Here is a 25,859-nt window from a genome sequence, read left to right on the forward strand (position 1 = left end):
TACCAACCCAAGCTAAAAAAATTAAGACATTCATGGCAAAAACCTTTGTTCATTGCCCAAATTTCATTTAAAGAAACAGAAAGCGTAGGGAACAAGCACTGTAGATGATAAAGAAAAATACTGTTAAAAGCAGAGTTGGAGCCTTGAAGACTATTACCTCAGGAAAAGAATCACTATGAATTTGTTTTAATGTTAAAATGTATATCTTGAGTTTAGTCAGTCCTAAAGTTATTTTGCCTTCTTTATACAAAGGTTCATCTGAGAAGAATGCACTTCTATTTGTATTTAAGCGTATTATATCTGGCTGGCATAAACATCTGAGGAAAAATTTTTCTAAGACTGAAGCCAGAATTTTGTTTCTAGTTTTCAGCTTAAATTTCCAGTTTCAGCACCAGTGCTATTTTGAAAGCTTAGTGACCTGAAGCTGCTGGCACTCCACAGGCCATTCAGTGACATAACAAAGATCTTCCTGTCCCCTTCTGCTGCACCCCAAACAACCAGCTGAAATTCTCATTGCGTAAAAATACTAAAAATTAATATAAAAGACAACAAAGTGAATATACAGAGAATATACAAGAGATCCACAAGGATCACTGAGTCCAACTCCTGGCTCCACACAGGACCACCCAAAATTCAAACGCTATGTCTGAGCATTGTCCAAACGCTTCCTGAACTCCAGCAGCTTGGGGCTGTGACCACTGTCCTAGGGAGCCTGCTCCACCGCCTGACCACCCTCTGATGAAGAACTGTTTCCTAACACCCAAATGACCCTCTCCTCAGCCTCCTCTTCTCTGGGCTGAAAAAGTCAAGGGACCTCAGATGCTGCTCATCATACATACACATCTTGTTCTCCAGACCCTTTACCGTTTTCATAGCTTTCCTTTGAAGACTCTAACAGTTTTATATCCTTCATACATTGTGGTGCCCCAAACCACACATAATGCTCAAGGCAAGCCTGCATAGTGCAGAGTGGAACAATCCCTTCCTTTGTTCTGCTGGCAATGCTGGGTTTGATGCACCCCAGGATACGGTTGGCCCTTTTGCCAGGGCACAGTGCTGACTCAGATTCAACTTGTCAATCAGAACCACAAGACCCCTTTCTGTGAGGGCCTCATTCCAGCCTGTCATCCCCCCAGTCTGTACATATATATGCAGAGATGCCTCATTACAAGTGCAGAGTTCAGCACTTGCTCTTGTTAAATTTTATGCAGCTGGTAGCTGCTCAGCCCCATAATTTGTCAATAATTCTCTGCAGACTGTCAAGGAAGACAACAGGTCCTCCCAGTTTCATGTGTCCACAAACTAACTTACTATACTTCTAACTTTTGCTTCCAAGTTATTGATGAAAACTCTAAAGAGAGCTGATCCCAAAATGGAACGCTGCATAACTCCATTTGTGTCTGGTCTCCAGTCACAAGTGATGTAACCCCATTTACTTTAATCATTTGAGCCCCCACATCAGCCAATCGTTCACCTACTGCATTAAATATTTGTCTAACTGCATGCTGAATATTTTGCCCAGAAGGATAAAGTGAGAAACAGTATTGAAAGCCTTATTGAAATATCTAAAGAAAGCATCAACTGATTTTCCTTTGTCAACTAGGTGAGTGACCTTGTCATAAAAGGAAATTGGATTTGTTAAACAGGACTATCCCTCACACACCTAAGCTTGCTGCAAGCAATGACTGCATTGTCCTTCAGGTGTTTCAGTAAATCCCTGAATTATCTCCATAATTTTACCAGGCACTGAAGTGAGTCGGACAGGTCTGTAATTACCAGTCTCTCCCTTCTTGCCCTTCTTGAAATCTGGGGCAATGTTTGCCAGCTTTCAGTCAACTGAGACCTCTCCTGACTCCCAAGACTGCCGAAAAGTAATAGAGAGAGACCTCACCTAGAGAGATGGCATCAGCCAGCTCTTCAAGTACCCTGAGATGAATTCCATTGTGCCACAGGGACTTACGCATTTAGGTGGACCAGTAAATCCCACACGAGTTTGGGGTTGGTTGGGAGTTTATCATTAACACAGTCACAGTTCTCCAGCTCAGGGCTCCAGGGGTCTTACAGCCTATCATTAGTGTTGAAGACAGAGGCTAAGAAAGCATTAAACATTTCTGTTCCACCTGCTAATCACTTTGAAGTTTCAGACAACATAGGTAAGCCAGTGGAAAACTACCATTTAACTTTTGGGAACTTTTTCTGTTATAGAAAGAATGTTCTCTATCTTTATCAGCAGATAAAACTGACATTGCTTCACCAGAATAACTCTTCATGTATGTCCACACTTTTAAATACTGTCACCAAAAATCTTGCAACTTTTCTTTGAACAAAATGAACAAGATCTGATGTTACTCTCCACTCAAAATCTAAAACAGTCTAATGTGGTAGAAATTTTAAATATTTCCATAAATACTGGACTTCCAATCATATTCTACTTAGCCAAGTAGCCTCCTTTGAAATCATTTTAGAAGACATGGATCACCTCAATGTTAAAATTTATTTCTGAAGAGTAACTATTTGAAAGTTAAACAGGATGCCAACCACAGGCTATTCAAACTACTTAAGTGATAAAACAATACTCATTGCTAAAAACAAGCAGAAATGAGCACATTTGTTCCCAAAGACTTGTATAAAATAAAAATAAAATAAAACAATAGTGAAAAAAGCTGTCAAGTGTGAAAATGAAGCATAAATTATTTTTTTATTAGCTCAGGAAAATTCCTTCCATTTGATCCCAGCCATTTTTAGTGCTGTTGTAGTTAAGAGCAGCTACAAGAACAGAAAAATGCAACCCATCTAATACTAAATACCAGCCTGACATATTAATCATTATTGTTGTTTTATTCCACATGGCTAGTTTAGGACTGTTATTTTACTACAAAACCAACTCACAGAAGTTAAAAAGCTCAGTTTATATTTAACTTGAGGTTGATGAATAAAGGGCTCCAGCAGCTGAAGTTTTAGACAGCATATGATTGCATAAGTTACAGCCAGCTTAAGAGTTGTAATGATCAGGTAGAAAACACAATACAGTTTAAGTTAACTACATGATTTATACATAACAAAACAGTAGAGCCAGATGCTACACAGCCTTACTGTCCTTGTTGCTTTAAACTGCTAGTTACAAGCAAGGCCAACAAATACAGGTATGGTGAATTCTATTACCATGCAAATACAAAAATAGAAGAATATTTTCAGATCATTAGAAATATCAATGCAGTACCAAATAAATGCAATACATGATGTCTTGCAGTGCAGTATTTCTTTTCTGAAGCATCTTCTCAGGACAGTGACTTACTGCTAGTACTTAACCCTTTTTAGTACCTTATTTCTTACACACTCTCTGCAACTTGTTTTGCTTAAATGGTTTGTTATTAGTGTTTATAGCACTTATTAAGCATGACAAAATAATACTGTCTAGTTCTCCAATAAATCTAATTACTTACAAGTTTGTTACTAAAACAAGCTTGTCACCATTACCAAGATTATCACCATAAACTTTTCAAAGGATGAAACAATCATATTTCCCATTTTATAGCTATCAGTAACATCAAATTTAACATTTATCAACACTTCTTTAGTGTCACACTGCCACAATTTAATTGATGGTTGGTATTAAACAATCAAAGATGAGCAAGAAGTGTTTAGCACACAGTGCTAATTTAGGCACTTGGTTCAGGTCCCTACAGACTCTGTGACTAGGCTCCACAAGTCAGAGTTCTGTTAAAATGGAAGATGAGAGATGGAAAATTGTTCAACACACTGATGGACAGAGTGTACTAGGTGATCTCAAGACATCCCTTCCAGCCCCTACAATTCTGCAAGTCTCCACTTCATAGATTCATACATAATAAATCTCGATTTTCACTTGGTTCATAGATCTAACAAACACAATTGACTCACTGAACTTCATGTGCACTTCATGTGCAATTGCTGATTCTTTTGTGGAGTCAACCTGTGTACGTACTACCTATGCAGGTGAATTTATATTCTATACAGCCACATGTAATGTCTTCATTTTTATATTACTTTATACATGTTTTTATCCTGATCATGTAATAGTTATGGAAGACATTCTAGTAATGCAATAATGTACACAAGTGAATTCATTGGATTTAACACTAGAGAACACAGGAAAACATACACGCATTCTGTATCACTTTTTAGAGAGTATATTCATTGATCTAGAGCTGATTTTCATCTCTGAAATGAGCATTTCCCAGATTACAGAAAAATTCTGTGAAGACACAGAATTGAAGCCTATCAACCACATGCTTTGACTTGAGCTAATCTTGAAAATGTCTTGGACACATATGATCTTGAAGGATCTTATAAATAAGAATGAATCTATTTTCAGTGTCTCAGATGTACTTTCAGTAGCCTTCACTATAGAGAAGCAATGGAGATTTGAATCTCTACGGCCATTCTCTTGGACAGGATGGTATATCTAATTACACATAGATGCCAAAAAAGCATTGCAAAAATGCATGGACAGACTAACTCAATCTGCTTGGTAGAGCTGCAGATCTTCAAATAAATGTACCATTATGCTATATGCCTATAAATCCAAAGAATGAAAATTGCTGGGAAGAGATTAGTATTCAGTGACATCAGTTTCATTCCTGAAGCAAGAACTGAAAATTCTTCAACATTAAATCACATACACAAACAATAAATCCCAAATTTCGGTTTCTATCACTTCTTCATTTGAGGTACAAAGAAAAATGTGAGTCACTTACTGAAAATAAAAATTGTGAGGGAAGATAATGTAGACATCCAAGTTACCTGATAACAACATTCTTCATAACCATAAAGAAAATAGGAGTTACTTCAATGAACTATCCATAGCGTTAGAATTCTTTGCAGCATGGCTACAAATGACAGAGCCATAGAAAAGATGCATATCTCTTCCAGAAAACACACTGAATCTGGTGTGTGAAGTAGCCATCAGATCACTAGTTTTGTATGAGAAGACATTTTATAAAGATTAAAAAGCTTAGTGTTTCTTAAGAACTTCACAACTTGAGCAAAGCATGTTCCAAGCAATTCAAGCTATTGAATTACTGAAGCAGTCTTTGTATCTGTGGTAGTAACAAACAGTAATAGTAGCTCTATTCAAGATACTTTAAGAAGTGGGAAACTATACACACCCCTCAAGGAGGATGAATTACAACCTATGAAATTGTCAGACAGCACATATAGATATTTTGTGGGTTCATAATCCTGATCCTGAAGTTTTGGTAATCTTTCACAAAACTTTCACAACTGAAGTTTATTGAAGTCCATACATGGGATTTTAGCTTTTTGTTTTTAAATTGCTCTGTTAAGTACACTAGTAGCCCATATACACAGTTCTCCAGTATCTCATTCTAAAATACCTCTCCACATCTAGGAAGAAGCACAGAATTTCATTTAATTTACAAAGTTCTTTTTCCCATCAGTTCCTTCAAAAAATTAATGAGACATGGCCCACATTGCTAATACATATGCACTAATAAAGTTACTAACACTTTCTCTTCAGATTTGATACACAAGTGTTTCATCCCCAAAACTTTGAAAAAGTTTGAAATACAGAAGGAAGAGCAAAGAAAGGAAACTTGGATTTTATTTATTTTGGCTTGTGTTCCTCAGAATGCACACAGGACCCTGTCAATATTTATCAGTCAGTCAGTAATCCAGCAAAGCATAGTATCCAAGAGAATTTCCATATTCATTTACTTATTTAACAGAAATGTTTTACTAATAGCTCATACATTTGAGAGACATGGATCAAGAAATGAAGCATGGACAACCACACTCTCACACTTGATTAACATTGTCTGAGGTTTGTGCGAAATGGCAGATGTTTCACAAAAGTTGTCTCAGCTGTTTTCTCTAGAATAGATCTATGATCTCTTTAAAAGATACCATCTGTCTTCAGCGACATTCAGTTCTCATTTTTATCTCTGCAATTTAAGTCCACTGTCCTCCCTTCCTCTTATGATTTTAATAAAGTACTGACTGACTGATGATTGAAAAGATGACATAAGACTAAAGCTCCTAGCTACATTTCTGTGAAAGGTGTTTTGTAATTAAGGAATTCTGCTATTATAGTAACATGAGTTTGTTACACATCTTAAATTTACTCTTCAGGAATCATTGCATATCTGAGAACTCTCACAAAACTACAAATTGTCACCTACCATGTTTCTGAAGATGCCAAAGGATTTTATGCAGACTCAGAATCTATGAATGTTTATAATAGTTGACAGTTCTTGGAGACATAAAACACTAATTCACTGAAACAAAAAGCAACTATACACACGGTGATGATGGTTTGACTTGCTGATCTTAGGGATCTTTTCCAAACTTAATGATTCTATACCTGTCAAGACTATAAATCTCTGGACGACTAACCTGTTTTTTGAAGAGAAGCTGGAAAGAGCCAGTATTACATCTTCCAGGTACCTTTGACAAAACCTGACCGAGTTTCATTTATGTCCCCACATTTAGTTTTTGGTATCTAACAACACCAAAAAACACAAACATTTTGTTTGAAATGGTTGCAATTTTTCAATGTTTAATATGGTACTTCAGAATCCTTTAAAAATTAAAATAGCTTTAACCACAAACCAATGTACTACAATATAAGGAGTCACAATCAAAATGAAATCACACTAATTTCAAACAAATTGTTAAAAGCATATTATCTAAAGATACAGCACCTCTTCTTGGTTATATGTTGTAATTCTTATGTCAGTTTCATACCATATTGCTGCTTTCCTAATGAGGTAACAAGTACTACTTTGACTGCAGCTACTGCTGTTAAATTAGACCTAAAGAATGACATGCCTGCTAAGAGCATTATTTCATTAGTAAAACTAACTTCCCCCGTTCCATGAGTAAACAGCTAAAAACATATGGGGAAATCAATATGAGAAGGCTTTTTTCAGGAAATAGAGAACAGAAGCCTATTGTTTATCTTGCTCTCGGTATACACTGCTAGTACATTGTTTCAAGAACCTTACACAAGGTCATTTGTCTTTCAGAATCATTTTCCACCAAAATATATTCGACTACTGTGTAAATTTATGGGGTCTTTTTGAGAGGAATTTGGTAGTATAAAGCCTAAAACTCATATATATGTATATACACATGAGCAAGGAGTTTACACCTGAAAAGCTCATTAAAACTTACAAACTCAGATGACTGGATTTGTTCTACCAAGTGCTCACATTAATTTTTTGAGCCCAAATTCGATGTTACAAAACAACAACAACAAATACTTTAGCTATATCAAATGCAAGAACCAGACTATTTAGCTTAAAGACAATTAATCTGGGAGAAAGCAACGTTCGAATGACAGTTTCTCCTCCAGTTATGCTGAAACATTAACACCCATGGACAACATGTTCCCCTCTCAATGTAGCAAAGCCACCACTATGAAGTCCTGCCTGCTCCTGTGCATGACTGTCTCTCTCTGTCTTAAGTTATCTGGTCCACAAAAAGCAGAAGAAACTCATGAAAGATAGGCAAGGTTCAATTCCCTCCTTTTCTTTCACAAAGCTTTATGATACAGAACATCACGAGGCCTAATGCCATTTTGTTCTTTCTTAAATAGCCAGATAAAAGCCAGGCCAGCTTTACACATCCACATTGTGAATTAAGTTTCTGTTTCAATTACCATGACTAAATCCACCAAGGAATTTAGGCTTCTCAATAATTAACACAATGGTGTTCAGAAAGCTTGCAAAGCTGTCAATTTTGTTAAGAAAAAGAGACCTACATTACAAATCGTAGAAGTTTTACCAACCAAGCAATTTTAATATTTTCTGCTACTCACACCATAGAGAGTAGAGGAAAGCAGACCTACTACAATTGAAGTTTTCACGGTCTGAATCCCAGGGGGAAGGGAATTATACTTGTCAAATCCATTCAACAAAAAACCTCACACTAGAAGTCAATCAAACAACAGGTTTGAAAAGCAGTGGTGAGAGACATCTTCCCTTAACTGCTCCTTTAGTCAGTTTATCCACTGTGCTACTACAATCCACTTAATTGCAAACACGAATGCATGTGTACAAAGACCTAAGGACATAAGCACTTGTGCAAAGCCTTAAAGGTTTCAGGCTACAGGTAGATCACACTTCAGTGTTTTAGAACACAAACTAATACTGGCAGAACCTCAATAATTTTTCTCACGTGGTGTTTTCAAGAGTCAGTGTTCAAAACAGTATCTGATTTTCAAGACCACAAGACCCAACATTTAGGTTTCTTCTGATTTAAACATATTGACATCATAAAAATGACCGAAGTCAGCCAAAGCTCACTGACATACAATTGCTTCTGATCCAACTCTCAGACTGCTGCTCACTTTTTACAGAGCTCTGGCAGTTACTGATTCCTAAAGCTGCAAAACTGACAGTTATTCCAGTAACCCAGGTGTGTGCCATCTCTAGACTGAGGCCACTTGGACCTACCCTTTCAGCAGCAGACAAAATTTGAGTCAATTCTCCTGTAATTCCTTACATCTTGAAAGGCTTAAAGAGGAATTTTTAGGTTATTTTGCCCATCTGCTTCACTACAGCAAAATTAACAGTATGCATATAATTCCAGACAGATGCAATTCAACTGTTTCAGAAGGCATCCAACAAGAAAGATACCTCAACTTCTATAGACTCTCCACTGCTTTGTTATCCATAGCATAATTTTTATTCTAGTTATAAGCGATGTTCTTTACTGTAATTTAAGCTTGAAATGTTGCTGTAATTTACATCTGAAATGATCTGCTGTTCAGGTGATATAGTAGAATTAAGTTCAAATTCCAAACGTGCTCATTAAGAAAAAGCAGGCCCAGCTCTACCCAGTGCAAGCATCTTAACATTTCATGGTATACTAGCTTCACAACAAATTTGAGAGTCTGAAAGGTAGCCATAGCTATCAGTGAGGTTTAACCAATACAAGATGATAAAGAGGACTTAAAGAAAATACAGCCAGACTGAGATTCAGTTCAAAATCTCTTACATTGTCAGGAATCATCTTATTCAAGAGCACAGCTGAATCCTGCTTTCTTTAAAGGTACCATGGCTCCCCAACCCATGACCACAAAGCTGGTTTTGTGGTCAGACTAAAGTTTTTCTGTTGATCTCTAATCACAATCAAGCTATGTGTGACCCTTAAACTTCTATTAAGTTAGAAATGGTCTGTACATCTTAGCTAGCAACACCACATCCTCAAGGCACTATGAAACGACAAACAATCCCAAAAACAGGCTTTAGCATACCAGATCATCAGTACCACATAAATGCAGACAGTAGCTTCCTTGTGTATTCCTTCCCACTCACGCATCAGAAGGTAAATGTAAGCATTCAACATGTAAGTAAACCTGTAATTGGTTACACCAATATCATCAATAGACATGTAGAGCAGTATGCTACTGCACAGCTGCACGCTCATGCTGTCTTGAAAGAACAAAGCCATAGCATTTTATTAACTGCATGCAGTGACAGGGATTGAAATTTTACTAGAAAACAACATCTCATGTCCTAGAGAACTTTCAACTGATTTTTTTTTTTTTTTTTTTTTTTTTAAATTTGAGTCCAAATACATTTCTGAAACAGATGCTTTCCACACAGTCCAAATAATTAGAGACTTGTAACCTACTTGGGAGATAAGGTTTGCAAATGTGTTAGAGAAGAGGAATGACATAACAGCAGAAATCTGCTTAATGATCCATTGGTGGGTTTTTTGGTGGTTTTTTTTTTTGGTGGTGAGTGCCTTGATTAATCTCCTCTTCTGTATGACGCATAATGATCAACAGGAAGTGCTTACACAGAAAATTGTTCAATTCCTATTCAAGTCTTCATCTGAAAATAATTATTTCTCTAGAAATGTGGCAGTTCCTCATACTGGCAACTTGGAGCGAAAGGAAGACTTTGCTTCTAGGAAGTTCTTCAGCTTCCAAAGATGAAGTTCTAGCAAAATGCCAACAATCCCCAGTAGATACTCTGCAACCAAATTAGCCCTTGCCCACCAGGCAGATGACTCAGGAAACCAGTGCTGAATTTCTGTTTGTTTTGCCTTCTTATTAACAGAAGCACATTAAGTACGCAGTCATTTATCATGTACTGCTTCGGCTCCTGCTAAATGACAGTAAGGGCACTTTCACAGTTTTTATTTCCTATTTATGTTCCCCACAGTACCTTTAATTGTTGAACACACTATTTATTCGAAACATTTGTTTGAGCTATATCCATGCTTCTCCTAGCTGGGCAAAGACAAGCTCATGTTTAATATGTAATGTAATGTAAGGTGATGCAAGATATGCTGCAATGCTGGTTGCTCAACCCTAATTTATCTGCGGGCCTCCACTCATTTTTCACTAACAGAGCTAGACCTCTGCATAAGCAGCAACTACAGCAATTACAAGACAGTACTTGAGGATGATACACAATTTTTTTGAAGCAATTTCCTAATTTTCCTCCCTCAGCACACTTTCATTACTGATCAGTAATGAATGCTAGTAATTAATAAAGAATTCAGAACTGCAACTACGTTTTTCACCACAGGTATTCTCCCTGCGTAGAAAAATTCTTCAACAATGTAGTTGCTGAATAGTCATAAATCTAAAGTAACACTTTCTTGCTATCTCAGATTTTGGTAGCCAGTACATGGGCTACATGTGCTTTTCAAGAGAAGCTGTGCACGCACCTTATGAAAACCAGTCCTTAAGAGATCTAAACCGGCAGAACAAAGGCCAGCACCAACAAGGAATACAGAGAAAAACTCTTGAGAACACTCTCAAACAGTAACAAATTGACAGTTAAAATTATATGTCTACACTTACTTTGCACATTTTGTTAAAAGAAGCAGTATCTCTGCATCATATAATAAACCTAAACCCATGGTAGCTGAAGGAAGAAAGCTTGAAGAGCAGAAATGAAAACATTGCTCACACTCAGGCAGATTTTAAGGTATGTGAGATCTGGAAATAATAGCATAATCTAAAGCAGTTATTATTACATAAAGTTGCACATTTCTTAGGTAATTTCCTCTTTGAACAAAAACAAAAACAAAAAAAAAAAACATACGGAAACATGGATTTCCCTTCCTAGAAACTGTTTACTTCCTGATAACTTTAACATCCTCTGTTTTTAAAAGTCATCCATTTATTAACTACAAAAACCTCAGATGATTTGTTTTTGTCTCAGGGTTTTTTGATTTTTCATTACCTTGGTTCTGGTCAAAACAAATTCCCAATTCTAGTCCTGGGATAATGATCAGACAAGATCGGAAAAGTTTGTACTTGAAACTGAAGGATGAAGTCAGTGACTTCTGCTATCCTGTTTCATAAATGACTTGAAAACTTTACACACAGAAGAATTTCAAAAAGTTGAAAGGTAAGTTTTCTCTAGTGAATTTACACCAGAGTAAACTTTTTTAGATTTCTGTCTTACCTCCTAAAAGAGAATGTAGAGATAATTATGTTAAATCGGCACTGTACACAAGAACATCACAAGTAAGGACATTTGAACATCTCACCAGAAGTAAACTTAACACAAATTTAGTATTCAAAACTCATTTAGCTCCTTATATTGCTTTGCCTTCTGCTATGGACCATCTGACATGCAGTTTAAGCTTATTTTTTTCCTCTGAGAATTAAACAAATTTCTCATAAGGAAAATATTAGGAAAGCATTTAGTTTATTTTTACAATAGTCAGATCAACTGAGCACCACAGCAGCATCCCTCACTTGGCTCCAAATTACCTGCTACCTGACCCCTATCCACGGAATTACATTATTCCATTGCTTGTGGAAGACAGCCAGTGACAATCTCATTTTGATAGTGATATACAAGTAAGTATCTATTTGAAATATCTAATACTTTGTTCTAAAGAGTGAGCAGCCAAGAGTTGACTATTTTTGCCCAAGTTTAAACACAACACAAAGTACTCGACTGCAGAAGGGGATTATTTTGTTTTCAAATCTGCAAAATAATTAAAATACTTGAGTACATACAGAGACTAAAATACAAGAAAAATCCATGGTATGTGCTGGCATACTGTCTGTAAGTCAGAAATTTGACTAGAATGCAAATAATGACGTTAGTTACTCAAGGAGCCAACTCATTTTTCCTCACACCTGCTTCCCTTCAATCTCAGGAACAATACAGTTGTTTTTGTTTGCTCCTTATCAGGAATGCTGTTGTTTAGGCCTCTGTCATAACACAATTTAACTACAGCATCCAGGCCTCTGGTTTTCAGTAATGCCATTTTATGATCGACGTAAAATTTGTCCCAAGAGACTACTCTGGCTTTTTGCTTTGAGGCTGTCACACTTGTCTACTCTGGAGCAGTAGATGTACATTGTCCACTAGCAGGCACACAGCTGCCTCCATGTCCTTCCACTACAGCAGTTTTACTTCCATCTCTTCCCTTCCTAGAGCTTTCTCAATTCTTTGTCTGTCTCCTCCTGCAACTTCCAAAGCTCTCATTGCAACTTTGTACAACTTCTGCACAGATTTTCCCACCTATTCTTTCATTCATTTGTAACAGATAGTATGATTCTAACACAAGAATACTTCTCAAGTTTATCTATAGAGCCACTATTTGCTTGTTCTTCAAATCCCTTCTGAATTTTTTGTTTCTGCTAAGCTTCCTTTAAGAAATCAGGAAACAACTGGTATTATAGTTGAGTGGTCAGAAACATTTGTTAATACATCTGTTTTTCAGTTTACTTTTGCAATCTTGTGTGTTCCATCTACTATGTTAAGCATCTATTACAAAGATAACTCAACTCCAATCCCTTCTTTACACAGTGATGAACTAACATTGACAGAAACAATTACTAAGATGTAGTTTCCTTTCAGATAACAACTGAGACAGCGGTCTTTTTATCCATTCATTAGGAAATAATTCATCTGCACTTTCTCCTCTGGTACAGTGAGTGCACGTCAGAATTTGAAGTGGAACATGTCTACATAGAGGCAGTGTAACAGATTTGCTGTTGTACAGCTCATAGTTTTTACTTAGTCCTACTGATGTGTTCATTTTTGCTTGAGGTTTTAGCTAAACAATGACTAATCTACACTTTAAATAGCATATATTTAAGATAATTACACCACTAAATATTACAGAAAGTAAACAAATTCACACCTAGATTAATTTCAGTCCACAAGATTTTTAACTTGCTTGTAAGAAAACAATTTCCCTGTGCTGGAAAGCATCCCCCTAATATTTTACTATAGTATGTAGGTGTAGACTTGTAAATAATTTTTCTAGAGTTTGTGAGAGTTCTGACAATAAACTGTGCCCTGAACCTGGCCTGTACCCAAGACCATAATCAGTGAATCAAATGCCACTGTCAAAATCGTGTAAAAGCATAAACCTACAAGTACACACATAACAAATTTAAAACTTATATGTCAAACCAAAGTCTTTGGCTTGGCCTTCATTCTACTGCCAAACCTATCAATACCTCACCTCTCTCTCCTACAATCACTTCCTTTGATTAACGTCTTTTACATTGTGGTTATTCAAAGTAACCCATCTGATTGCATTAGTCATATTGAAATTGTTATTTCTTTGGGATTCCTAAGAACTACAGATTTATCTAGAAGAACAACAATCAAATTTATGCTAATTGCACTATCTGGGAGAGTGTCACTGCTCAGAGTTCCCAGTTAATTAGAAGTAAAATTTAATAAATGTAGTGCTAGCAACTGCAACCTTCTGTCAGAAGCTGTTCATTAAAATATACGAGATGCATAACTGGCTAGAAGGAGCAGTGTGAATCACAGGATCAGTATATGACTTCAGTGATACGTACTGAGTATTTTTCAGTGGCACCCCTTTGGGATGCTACTGTACGCTTATCTCCAAAACCCTTACTATATCTTTAATAGGAAAGAAAGTACAGCGTTGATACATAAAACAAACAATAGCTGCTCAAGATTTGAAAGAGGGTAAAACACAAAATACAAAGTAATCAGTAGTGTGAGCTCTATGTTAGAAGGGAAGCATTAACTATACACCATATTTAGGTGAGTCTCTGTAGTTTAGGATTGCCTGAAAAGCTACAGTCTTTTTGAAATTCAAAAGTTGCATACATGTCTTGTGGTGCTTAAAAACAATATACTGAGCCAAAGATGGAGACTTCTAATCCAGCAACTCATCTGCTTCACTGGAGAGCACAAAGCAATCTGTGCTGAGGATTTACTGATCAGCTTTCCAATAACACAGTTTTTTTGGCATTCTCACCAATTAATAATCACCTCACATCAATTATTTAGTCCTCATTATTTATTACTTCAATTATAAAAGTTCTCATTATCTGCATAATAGAGAAAGTGAGGCTCTCAAGCAAAATAAAATTCACTGAGAAACAGGCATTTAGTACTTTACAAATCCCATTTTACACCTTTTTCAAAATTTGGTGCTAATACTATCTCAATTTCAGATTAGATTTATGCTGAGAAAAAAAGGAAATAATTCTGGCTTTATAGTTATTGTGTATCATTTTTAATATCAAGATATAATTAGCAAGAGCAGTGTTTAAACATACAGTTTAATTACATCTGCCCTACACTTAATTCACTTAGTGATATTCAAGTGGATTGCTACATTCCTTCTGTGGGCACCTCTAGTAATGAAAATACTGTTCATAGTCACAAACACAGACCTCTGCAGACCTCTGCAGTAATGTGTGAAATCTCGAGTTCATGCATTTTTCACGTCAGAATCGTTTGAGAGACCTGAATCATGGACAGGCTTCCTCTTCCCCTTTCCTAAAGCTAAACTTTGGTGAAACATGGCCTTTAGGAAGTCAACCCTACTGGATACCCTTGCTATAGTCAGAGCCAAAACAGTTTATGAAATCAGCTACCAAAAGTCATTAAGATTTTTACATATATTCACATTTTATTCCAATTAGGACACCAGAAGTAGTCTAGATATTTGCATGAACTGAAATTTGTTCTCTTATGGGTTTTGTGGCAGTCTTCCTTGGCTTTGTAATTAATCTCGATAGTTCGAGTAAAAATATAAATCTTACCACCCTGTTTTCATAACTACCTTTTCTGTATATGGGAAGCTGAAGTACTAATCTATCTTCCACAATTCACAATTCAGAAATCCCTATTTCTGTTCTTTTGTTGGTATTCCTTATATCTAAATCTAAAAGATGAGTCACCATATTTTATGAAAAACATCCATCAGATCTCTGTCATTAGGAACTTATTAATCTTCTACGGTCTTACATCAGGTATAAACACTTAGGACTAGATTACTAAAGCAAAATCTGTTGCATCCTCTGCACCACGTACATCATGTTTGAGTAATATCTGTACTTTTTTGCAAGGTGACACATTATGTTTTTTGTGACTTCACACACTTGTGTCTATCACACTTTCCCCATCAAGGAATACTTGGCTATACTTAACATTCAACATACTCTGTCTTAAGAAATCTTCTTATTCAGGTTAGAATTGATTCCTCAGACAAGATGGCAATATATTGAAAAGGACAAGCTATGGCTATCTTGCTCTTGATGTAGTTCCCCTCCTTTCCATCATTGGCTACATCATGTAATTTAAGCCTCTTAGGAGCATTAGAACTGCCTTTCAGGATTACTGTGGTTGAACCAGGAACTCACTTATTGTCTTCACTAAAGGAAAAGAGAATCATTAAGGAACTGTGTTGGTTGTTTTTTTTTTCACTGTTGTTCTTGTTTTTAAACTCTGAAAGGATCCTTCCAGCTATTTTAACCTTCAGTCATAACTATCAACCTCCTCTTAGCAGAACTGTTGATGTTACAAACAAACACAATCTTGAGACATCAACGCCTCTTAATGCTCTTGTAAGCCTGCAAAACATTGCTTTTTCAGCTATGAAAACTGCCATTATTGATTCCCTTGGGTTTCCTTCAAGTATCTTTCACTTTTCTTCTGAGTCCTGAGGTAGCAAGAGTAAAACTCACTATTTGAGGGCAAATGTAGCTGGTCAGCAACTGTGGCTAAACTTACGTATCAAACATTTCAGTTGTACATTCCTTCAATACTTGTGCATATAATGCTAGACAAATACTCTACAAATAAGTAAAGCTTTTGTTATTCCACATTTCAACATTATTCAACTTATCTGTTGAAAAGGTAAATAAAAAAACTTATTGTATAACTTGATTGCTGTAAGGACTGGGAGGAAAAAGCATTGCTTTTCTTGCTAGCTTCTTCTCTCTCCCCCACCTTCACCACTATTTGTTGAGGCTTGGGATCCTCAGCATCAACTGTTAAAATAACATATTATGTTATTTAGGTTACTTAAGAACACAGAAGCACATCTGTCCTCTTCAACCCCTTAATGGTGGCTGCCGAGATTTTTAAGGATGGATGAATCAGAACACTATCATTGTTCAGCAGAGGACATAAAGTAAGTCTATTTAGGGACAGAAGCTAGGAGAAAAGGCTCAGTCTTTGGAATTTCCTGCTTTACAGCAGCATTAGCTATGCTGTTACAGAACAATAGATTTGAACTGAAAAATACATTTAATGCATCAGAAAAACAAAGCAGGAATAGATCTAAAATGCTGTCATTCAGCATGCCTTTGCTCAGACGCATGCTGCCCTTTAAGTTTATACTTCTGTCCACTATCACACCATAATCCTTCATATCCATGAGGTTTGCCATTACATCACTGCCTATGAAAGTCTTGTTACCTTTTTGTTTTAGGCTGGGCTCAAGATAGTTAAGGCATTTCACAGTAATAGAAATATCAGCATCTCACTGAGCTTTTTTTTTTTTTTTTTTTTTTTTTTTTATGGGAGTATACTTTTGGTAATATGCTTGTGTGTAAAGAAGCCACACTATCTGAAGAAAAATGAACAAAGTCTGAGTACCTATAGTACTTAGGTACCATGGGTACCTAACATTTCCTTAACAGAATGCTCTACACTACATCCAACAGAATATAAAGAAAATACATTCTGTCAGTGAGTAACAACAATGCAATACTGTAAATAGTGATACAGAAAAGGATCAGTATCAGTGTGATACATCAAACTACATATTTGTAAAATTCAAATTTACAAACCTCCAAGAATTGTCCGCATTACTCAAACAGCCTCACTGGAGCAAAACTTTTGTTACAAGGTCACATCTGATGTAATTTACTTGCTCCAGAAGAACCCTATCATTGGCATATCATACACAATACCTGATCCTTCCAATACGGAAGCAGCATTCGGCTGTTCCACAGTGCAACCTTATACACTGCACTCTAATTTGATATCTGAGAGCGGTCTCTAGGCATGTGACATCCGTACTGTTCCTCACGTTGATCATATATGTAAGTCTATGGCATTTCAGGGACTAGCCCATAGGTGGAGGGCAGATTACATTCCCACATTAGCACTCTTAGAAGGTTATTGTGCTCCACAGAACACGTGGTTGGTCGATGCTTATCAATGTTTGTTCAAATCTAGTGATTTTAAACAAACATACCAAACTGTTACAGCACTTGGCTTCTTTAATCCATCTCTTCATTTTTATTGTTATTTGCACCTGCTGCTGTAATATTATGTTTCAGGATTGATCTCCCTGCTTTTGCTTTGCTGGTAACCTGTTTATGATCACAACACATAGGCCCAGAGTCACCTTCAAGAGTCAGCTCTCTCAAAAATGTTTGAAGTGACTCATGTTAAAGCATGACAGCTGGTGTTATTTACCTCACTGCAGACCAAAACAGTCTGACTTTGCATAACCTACAGATTTTCAAATCAAGTACAATAATTTCTTGGACTGAAACCATGGTTCTCCTGAAATGAAAAAAAACCTATGCTTTAACTGAAACTTGATGTCAACCTTTCCACTGCTGAAATATCCAATTTGTCTCGTCTCATTCTCAAGATCTTCTTACTAGCCTTTAAAAATGTAGTTGATCGTGAGCTGAAAAACGTTTATCCTCTTCTACACCCATTTGATTTCAACATTTGTGACAAGACCTTCATACCTTATATCACGTACCATTAGTCCATATTGGGTACACACTTTACTTTACTCACTGCTTTTTCCCCTCTAACTCATTAACATTCTTCCTTCTAACCATATTCCATTGCAGCACCTTCATGGCCATTACTGACAGTCACTGATTTGATTTACAAATACCTCAGAGGGGATCAGATGTTGCCAAAGAGACAGTAAGGCAACAGAGGGAAGCTGGGAACTGATATGAGAAAGAAGACAAAGGGAGAACGACAGAATAGAAAGAATGCAGAATATTGTTCTCAATAATAATAGAGACTAATAAGATGCATCTACCAGCACCTAACTGGCCGTACACTGATTTGTCACAGCTAGTCCTCATATGCTTTCTTAGACCACAAATTTTTCACAGTAAGATATATCCAGCTTGAGCTGTAAGGTCCTTGACTTTTTGCATACTACTATGCCTATACTTCTTACTGTAATAATAGAAGCTCTCTATCTCTTTGTTAGAGGCTGACAAACACCTCCTAAAGGAAATGCTAGATCAGCTTATCATTTTCAACATAATTAAAGACTCAATCATGAATATTCATGTAGGATCACGCTGTAAATATTCATTCCACTTATCAGAACACAGAAAAAAGTGGATCTCTAAACAATTTACTATATGACCTCTACACATAAGAAGTTGGGGTGTACATTCATCTGTTAGTGAAATCCTGAAACAGTTTGAGAAAGATGGAGCTTTTCTAAGAGGGAAAATACATGGTTGCAATCTGTTTATAAACTGCTATTTCTAAATGCAATGTTCCATTTGCGGAATAGTTGCTGACCACGCTTATCCAAATACCTTTGCAGTACATATGCACAGAAATAACACATTGGAATTTGACTCCTAATTACAGAAACTGGTTACTAATTTAACTATAAAGATCCCAGACCTCAAATTCCTGATCTCATGCCTTCTCAACTGTTCAAATAAATGGTTCATCTCAATGAAACTGAAAGCCATGTAATTAAGAGTTAATACCAATTATTTCTTTTCTCTAGTTACAAAGCAAATCATATCATTCAGTTGCCAGAATAATCAAATGCATTTCAGTATTAGGTAATTAAGAATTACATTAGCAAGAATACATTTAGTAGTTCATGAAATGATACTTTTACTATAAAAGTTTGTATTGAGGAACTGTAGTTTTATTGACCTCTGTAAAACAGACGTGATATCTATTCAGAGCAATTCCTTTTGCACTGAAAACCTACAGTACGAACACACAGCCCCAATCAGATGACTTACTGTGTTTCAATGACTGCCTCACATTTGCATTCATGGTTTTATTTATTTTTTGTTAAGCAGAAAGCCTGCCACTGGGATCGTTCAATAAAAGTTTAACCGCCCTGTGCTGTTAATTGTGCTTGTGCTCCATGTGGAGTGCTGGTTTCCTTCCTTGTACCAAGCACTGAGCGGAGGGACACAATGGGCGTGTTGTGCTCCATGCAGCACGGTATGTGCCATATCTGAACGGGAGGTGTGAGCTGGCTGTGTCACTGCTGCTCTTACCAGTGCCAGTACCAGAAAGCAATCAACCACAGCACTGGGGCATGCAGTCCATGGAAGCCTAGTGAAAAAGCTGCTCCTTATTATGACCTACATATTGCACAGCAGCAGTCAGACAATTTAAAGCTAGTTACGCTGAGGCTGAGCACAACGCATTAATTCCAATCACAAAGAATTCAGTGACTTGAGGTTTTCAAATACGTTTGCAAGTTTGATAATGTATCATATCCCATGCTATCCTGACAGCACAAAGCACAATGGAAAATGAAAACCCTTTATAGTAGGAAATGCAAGCATATGATTACATCTGCTACTGCATGCAATCTTTTGACTCTACAGCTGTGTTAGAACACAACACTAAAACAAGATGCAGTCAGACCGATGCACTCAGCCATCACTCCACACAAGTCTGTGACCAAACCATCCCTTAAACAAAGGTACCTGGCGAAGCTTATTTCTCGCGAACGGTTTTGCTCGGAACACAGTTTCACAAGGCAGAACCAGTCCCCGCAGAGCCGTACGTCTCCCCGGAGCCGGGATGCTCGGCAGCCTCCCTTTGTGCGGAGCGCGGCGGCACACCCTCGGCGCGCAGCCCGCGGGGTCGGCAGGCCGGGCGGGGTCGGGCCGGCACCTGCCCGCTGCTAACTGCGGGGCCGCCAGCCCCGGCTCAGCCCTCTCGGCGGGCACCGAGATAACGCCGTGGGGCTGCCTCGCCTTTACGAGACGAAAACCCGCTCGGCTGCCTGACAGCAGATATGCGGCGTTATCGCTCCGCATTCCGCCTCCGATCAGCCGACGGCAGCGGCAGTCACCGGCTTGTCAAAATGGCAGCTCCGACGCGCTAACCCGCTGTCATTACTCACTCGCGCGCCCGTTTCTTCTGAGTCCTCAGAGGAGACGCGTGTTTATTGCTCAGCAGAACCCGGCACGCCGTGTCACATTGTTTTCCACCAGCAAAATGGCTGGTCCGTTCAGCACCGCCGCCGCCGGCCCGCGGTGCTGCCCCGGCTTGCGGGAGCCATGGCAACAGCCCGCCGCCGGCCCGCCCAGCACGCACCGCCCGGCCCGCCCCCGGCCCAGCTCTGTGAGGGGCCGCGAGGGATCCGGGCCAGGGCGGTGCCTGCTGCGTTGTGTGAGCGTGTGCCGGCCAGCGCTCGCTGGATGCGCTGAATTTGGGCACGGGAGCTGTTTAATAGGGCGAAGCATCTGCGGTAAATCCCGATTTAGGAAAGGGAAAAGAAGCATTACACAAAGCAGCAACACAAAGGTGATGAAGCCCCACTCGTTTACCACAGAAGCTATCACAGTTACCCTTTGTTAGCCTTAATGGATTAAAGGTTGCTGCTTATTAGGCAAATTTCAGAAGACTGCACACCGTAATCACTTCATGAAACAGTTTTACCCTACTTAGAGTAACACATCTCAGTGCAGGGAGGAAAGAGGAGAGGAGGCAACTGCTGGTAAAAGTTTAACCTATGGGGTTGTGCCACCCCACACAAATAAGAGCTGGTAAAGTACACACACTTCTTCAACTCAGTATTATGAAAAACATTTTAAAACATTGTAAGTATTTAAGCATGCAGTATTTGAAACACAAAAACTGAGTATTGACTGAGAATGGTTCTGGTGCTTCAGGCTGCCTGAAGAGGTTGTGGATGCCCTGTCCTTGGAGGTGTTCAAGGTCAGGTTGGATGGGGCCCTGGGCAGCCTGGTTTAGCATTAAACGTGGAGGTTGGTGGCCCTGCATGTGGCAGGGGGGTTGGAGATTCATGATCCTTGAGGTCCCTTCCAACCCTGGCCATTCTGTGATTCCAGTCCCTTCCTACCCATTAATAGGAACTTGCGTAGTTTGTGCAAACTGTGGCCATTCCTTGTTCAGTCTCGCATACTGTAGAGCTACCAGCCCCAAACACAATGTGCAGACTGAGCTGTGCTGCTTCTCCATCCACCCAATCCCTATTTCTGATACCACGCACTCATGTTTCAGTATAATCACAAGCAGAGATCTTAGATCTACACATTTCTTTCCACGGTATCTTTACCCTGGTACTGTCATTTTAGTTCCTCTTGAAGTCATTATTACTTATTAGTATTAATAAATGAGAAGAAGAAGAGGAAAATTGTCTGTGGGATGCATACTTTGTTCCATGGTTACAGTCCAACAATACCTTCTGATCAGAAGTCTGCTGATTTGGCAACCTGATTCTGAAGCTTTTGGCTGGGAAACATTAAACTACTGAAGTAATTATTTACACACAAACTAAGTGTTATAACAGAACCACTCTGCAAGAATAGCATTTCACCATGTTCAGTCAACTTTTTTGTTAATAAGCAACATGAAGACAGTAGATCCAGTCTCTTGCTTCTCAGTGCACTGACACAATCACTGACTCTACAAAAACATTCTTGAGTAAGTGGAAATAAGTAAACTCTAAAGTGCTCTAGACTCTAAAGTGCTAACGTGCTGTGATGATCATTATAGCACTCTCTATAGGCAGGCTGAAATCTCAATTGATGAAAAAATAGAGGTAGCGAGTTTTAAAACAATAAGCTAGAGCTTGAAAAGTTTCATGATGCTTGTCCATGTCTATTTATACAGCATGAACATATAGTGTAAGTTCTGTATTATAGAAAAAAGGGCTCTTGAAGTTACTTTAAAAGAACTATTGAAGACAACAATGCAGTAATTCAATCTTCAGGGCTCAAGCTCGATGTTTTTAATACAGACATATTTCCAGTTAAAAGCAATGGAGCTTTTGTCTGTGGTACACATGCAGGACCCTTCAGTACCTTTCCTTCTCTTTGCTAACATAGACCATTAGGGAGAAGTTAGAAGAGACTTAATTGAAGAGCAGATTATGGCTCCAGGCCAGCAAATCTAAGAGAACCTAACCTGCTTGGGACTACTGAGAGGCTCCACAGATGCCTGAGAAAGTTTTGTTGCATCTTCTGCACATCCAGTCCATTTTTTTTCCTCCTGATAAAATCCACTTATATCATGGCACTAAGGGTGGAATGAGACACACAGTACTGCTGTCAATCTGGATAAACTGGACAAGTCCCACTGCTCAGGTGCAGTGATGCATCTGGGAAAAGTACAAGAAGTTGATTGAAATTGTGGCTGCCTGTCTATTGCCATCACATAAAAATTCTAGTTCAATTATATAGTGGTATTGCCCCCTGCAATAAGTATTTAAACACTTAAAAGGTAACCATTTGCTTGCTGTGGTCTAAACATGACTGGAAATAGAACATCAGCTAGTATCTTAGCACAGTCTCACTCAAATTGGGAATTTAATTGGAGTTTTCTGATCTTTCTTGTAGTACCTAGAGGATGGATGCCTTCTTCAAAAAAATATCTGAAAAAGCTCACTAGTCCTCCACTAGCCCATGGTCAACAGCCTTCATTTTGAGACAAAAATAATAAGCATTATTCTTAGCGTTATCTATAGATACTGTATCAGTATATCACTCACCACTGTGGTTTAGCCCTTCCTGCCATTTTTCTTCATAAGGTAGTTTCTGGATGTCTCCAGTAAGCTTCACAGAATAGAAAATTATACCTTCAATGAAACAACAACACAATCTTATGACCTTCCACCAATTCTGCTTGCTTACATTTCATTAAAATTCTGTTATGAAAAATAAGTTTAACTTCAGCAATTTTGCTACATTCCAAAATAGTTTTAAAAGCATGATCTATAACAAATAAGGGGCATTGACATCCACTGACAGGAAATAGCAAAAGAACAGAAGAACTAGCAAAAAACAGGTTATATTAAAGCTAGCATTTTATTTTCTGCTTTGCTGTAATTGTTCCTAGATATTTTCCTATTAGTGAAATATATCTGCTATTCAGTCCTGAATATCATTTGAAATTACAGATCTTTCAGAAACTCTTTCCAGTTGTGTAAGAAGTCAATATTATATTTAAATTGAAAGTTCTTTCATAAAGGCAAAATTGGACTGCTCTCACCATGATAGAAAAAGTTATGATTTATTAATAAAAAAATGAACTCCTCAATTGATTGTTTTATTTTGTTATTTTAATTGGTCAATTTTACTTAAACACAAAATATAAGCAAGCTGAGACATAAACTAATAAACATAATTTGTCCAAGGATGCAGGTGACCACAGGCCTGGAAAAAACATGATGTCCAGTTCCTTGGTCATCAGTATCAATAACCACTTGAGGCACAGTCTTCTGAAGAGCATACAGGAGTTCAGACATGTCAGGCAGTAATTGTACCAAAGGTGAAGCTTTTACATCCTCTATCTAGCTGAACACAGAGTTCAGCCCCAGCTGTTGGCTTTGTAATTTCAAGTTCTCGCAAATAATGATCAACTTTTGTACTGTTTGTTCAATGGGATATTTGGCAAAGATATTGTAGAATTCTAGGTAAGTCGTACACAGTAATGAGTCGATATGAGTTGAAAATGTGAGACATTCAAATAGAAGTATTAAAATGTATTTCAGAAATGCTTTCTAGAGAGTTTTGGGAAAGTTTTACCACAAGTATATCCTTATTACATAGTTGTCCTTTGAGACATGTTACTTACAGGAAGTAGTATAGGCATATAATAGGATAGAAGAGATCAGAAAAGTAACTCTGATTTTCCTAAGAATCAAATATTTAAAAGTATTAAAGGAAACCCTGAAGCCCTTTTGCAATTAAAGATGAAAGTGCTTTAGCCTAATAAGATTAGATCCCTGCAGTATTGTTACATCTTACTGCAGTGCTAGATTTTATTGAAATCCTCAAGCAATTTCCACACTATTTTCTCTCCCATTATCAATATTTTACTTTTTGATATAATTTCACTCAAAGGTAGCACTTAAGCTATGACTACCTATTCTCAAATATAGAATCTGACTAAATTATAATAAACACTTTTTTTTTTTAAAGTCTTTGCAGATATAGCTTTCAGTTACTTAAAATACAGCTAAAACTAAAGATGAAATCAACTGAAAAAGAGGTTCATTCCTTTCGTATTTGTTTGGTTATCAACTACTGTGATTAACATATCACTCATAACAATACCTAATTTCTCATCACTTTAAATGACTTCAACATAGTTATTCCAACAAAACATCTCACATTTTACACTAATTTGTGTAGATATCAGTTCACAAGAACCACAATATGAAGGAATATTCTGTTTCCAGTTCTTTAGGACAACATTTCAGAGAAAACAAGCGTGAATCCGAGTTCATGAAGAACCATGCTCTCCCAAAAATTAGTAGTTCATCTCTAGTTTTAACAGAAAAAAAGTTTGAACAACTTCCATGTGAACAAACGTTGTAAAGTTTATCCTCCCATTTCTTGAAATACTGCAGATACATCAACTGTAATCTAAAGTGAAACAAAAAATGAGAAGCAGCCACTGAAATACACTGTACTTTTAGAATATACTGAGTACATTGCCAAGACAGTTAATAGTTTATAGTTTTAGACAGTTTATAGTGAATAGTCCAACCAATTTATAGTTAAAAGTCTTCCAGTCCTGACTGTGCCGTGTACAGTTATTATTAAATTATTAAGTATTATTAAATACTTATGTTAATTTGTAGACTTAAACAGGAATTCAGATAAAGTCAAATTCCAAATAACATTTCACACCATCTAGTTTCCAGCACTACACAAAGTGAATTTTGCTCTCCATGCCAAACTACAGATACCTACAAGACTAAGTGACCTCCTCTCTAATTCTGAACAGTAATGCTATCAAAACCAAAACTGGGCCAATCTCACACTAAAGTGCTGAAATTTTAAGTGATTATAACAGAAATTGTACATGAGCATTTCTCATATACTGCTATAAGTTACTTGATATTTTTCACTCAGTCTCCAAGACTTTTCTCTTTCCTCCCCATTTATAATAAATGAATCCAAAACACTTACCATTTCCATTTTTATATCATCTATGACCTAAAAGCCTTATTCTGAGCTCTTACATACAGACCTTCCAAACAACAGCTTCCCCCTCTCCCTAGCAGTTCTTACTTTTCTTTAAGCTGTTGCTGAAGATTTGCAGCTACTTCTTGGGAGAACGGTTCTCTAGCTTCTGCTAGAATGGTTCAGGCACACAAACCCACATTTGGCAGTTCATTACTGTCTTTCCTCTGTCCCTTCGCTATCATTTTTTTTGCACCTTATTATCACTACATTTATAGAATACTCTTTCATACTCTACTAATTAGAGCATGCATTCCTTTTCTATTTGAGAAAGGACACAGTAACCTTTAATCAAGTAATGAGCATCAACTGTGAGAAAAAAAATGCATAGGAATGAAAGTTTACTGGTGAAAAAGCATAGTGGGATAATGGATTTTCAGGTGTTGCC

The 25,859-nt window shown here is 37.5% G+C and overlaps 1 protein-coding gene across 32 annotated transcripts in view; it reads right to left on the bottom strand.

The window, feature by feature from the left end:
- Positions 1-25,651, bottom strand: part of SORBS2 (sorbin and SH3 domain containing 2) — a 142,740-nt gene extending 117,089 nt beyond the window's left edge. For 5 of the 32 annotated variants that reach the window (XM_042871286.1, XM_042871285.1, XM_042871293.1 and 2 more), the window contains exons 1-2: positions 25,418-25,650; positions 22,990-23,076 (exon numbers count right to left, since the gene is read on the bottom strand). The gene's annotated coding sequence lies outside the window, so the exon portion shown is untranslated. Of the gene's footprint in view, positions 1-19,954; positions 20,095-20,376; positions 20,520-22,406; positions 22,600-22,989; positions 23,077-24,613; positions 24,869-25,417 lie in introns of those variants that run through there. The other 27 variants (XM_042871280.1, XM_042871284.1, XM_042871269.1 and 24 more) reach the window with 18 other exon arrangements.
- Between the last annotated feature and the right edge of the window lie 208 nt (positions 25,652-25,859).

This window comes from Lagopus leucura, unplaced genomic scaffold (genome assembly GCF_019238085.1).
Source record: "Lagopus leucura isolate 7727_CA_CO unplaced genomic scaffold, USGS_WTPT01 Super-Scaffold_100004, whole genome shotgun sequence".
NCBI classification, from domain to species: domain Eukaryota; kingdom Metazoa; phylum Chordata; class Aves; order Galliformes; family Phasianidae; genus Lagopus; species Lagopus leucura.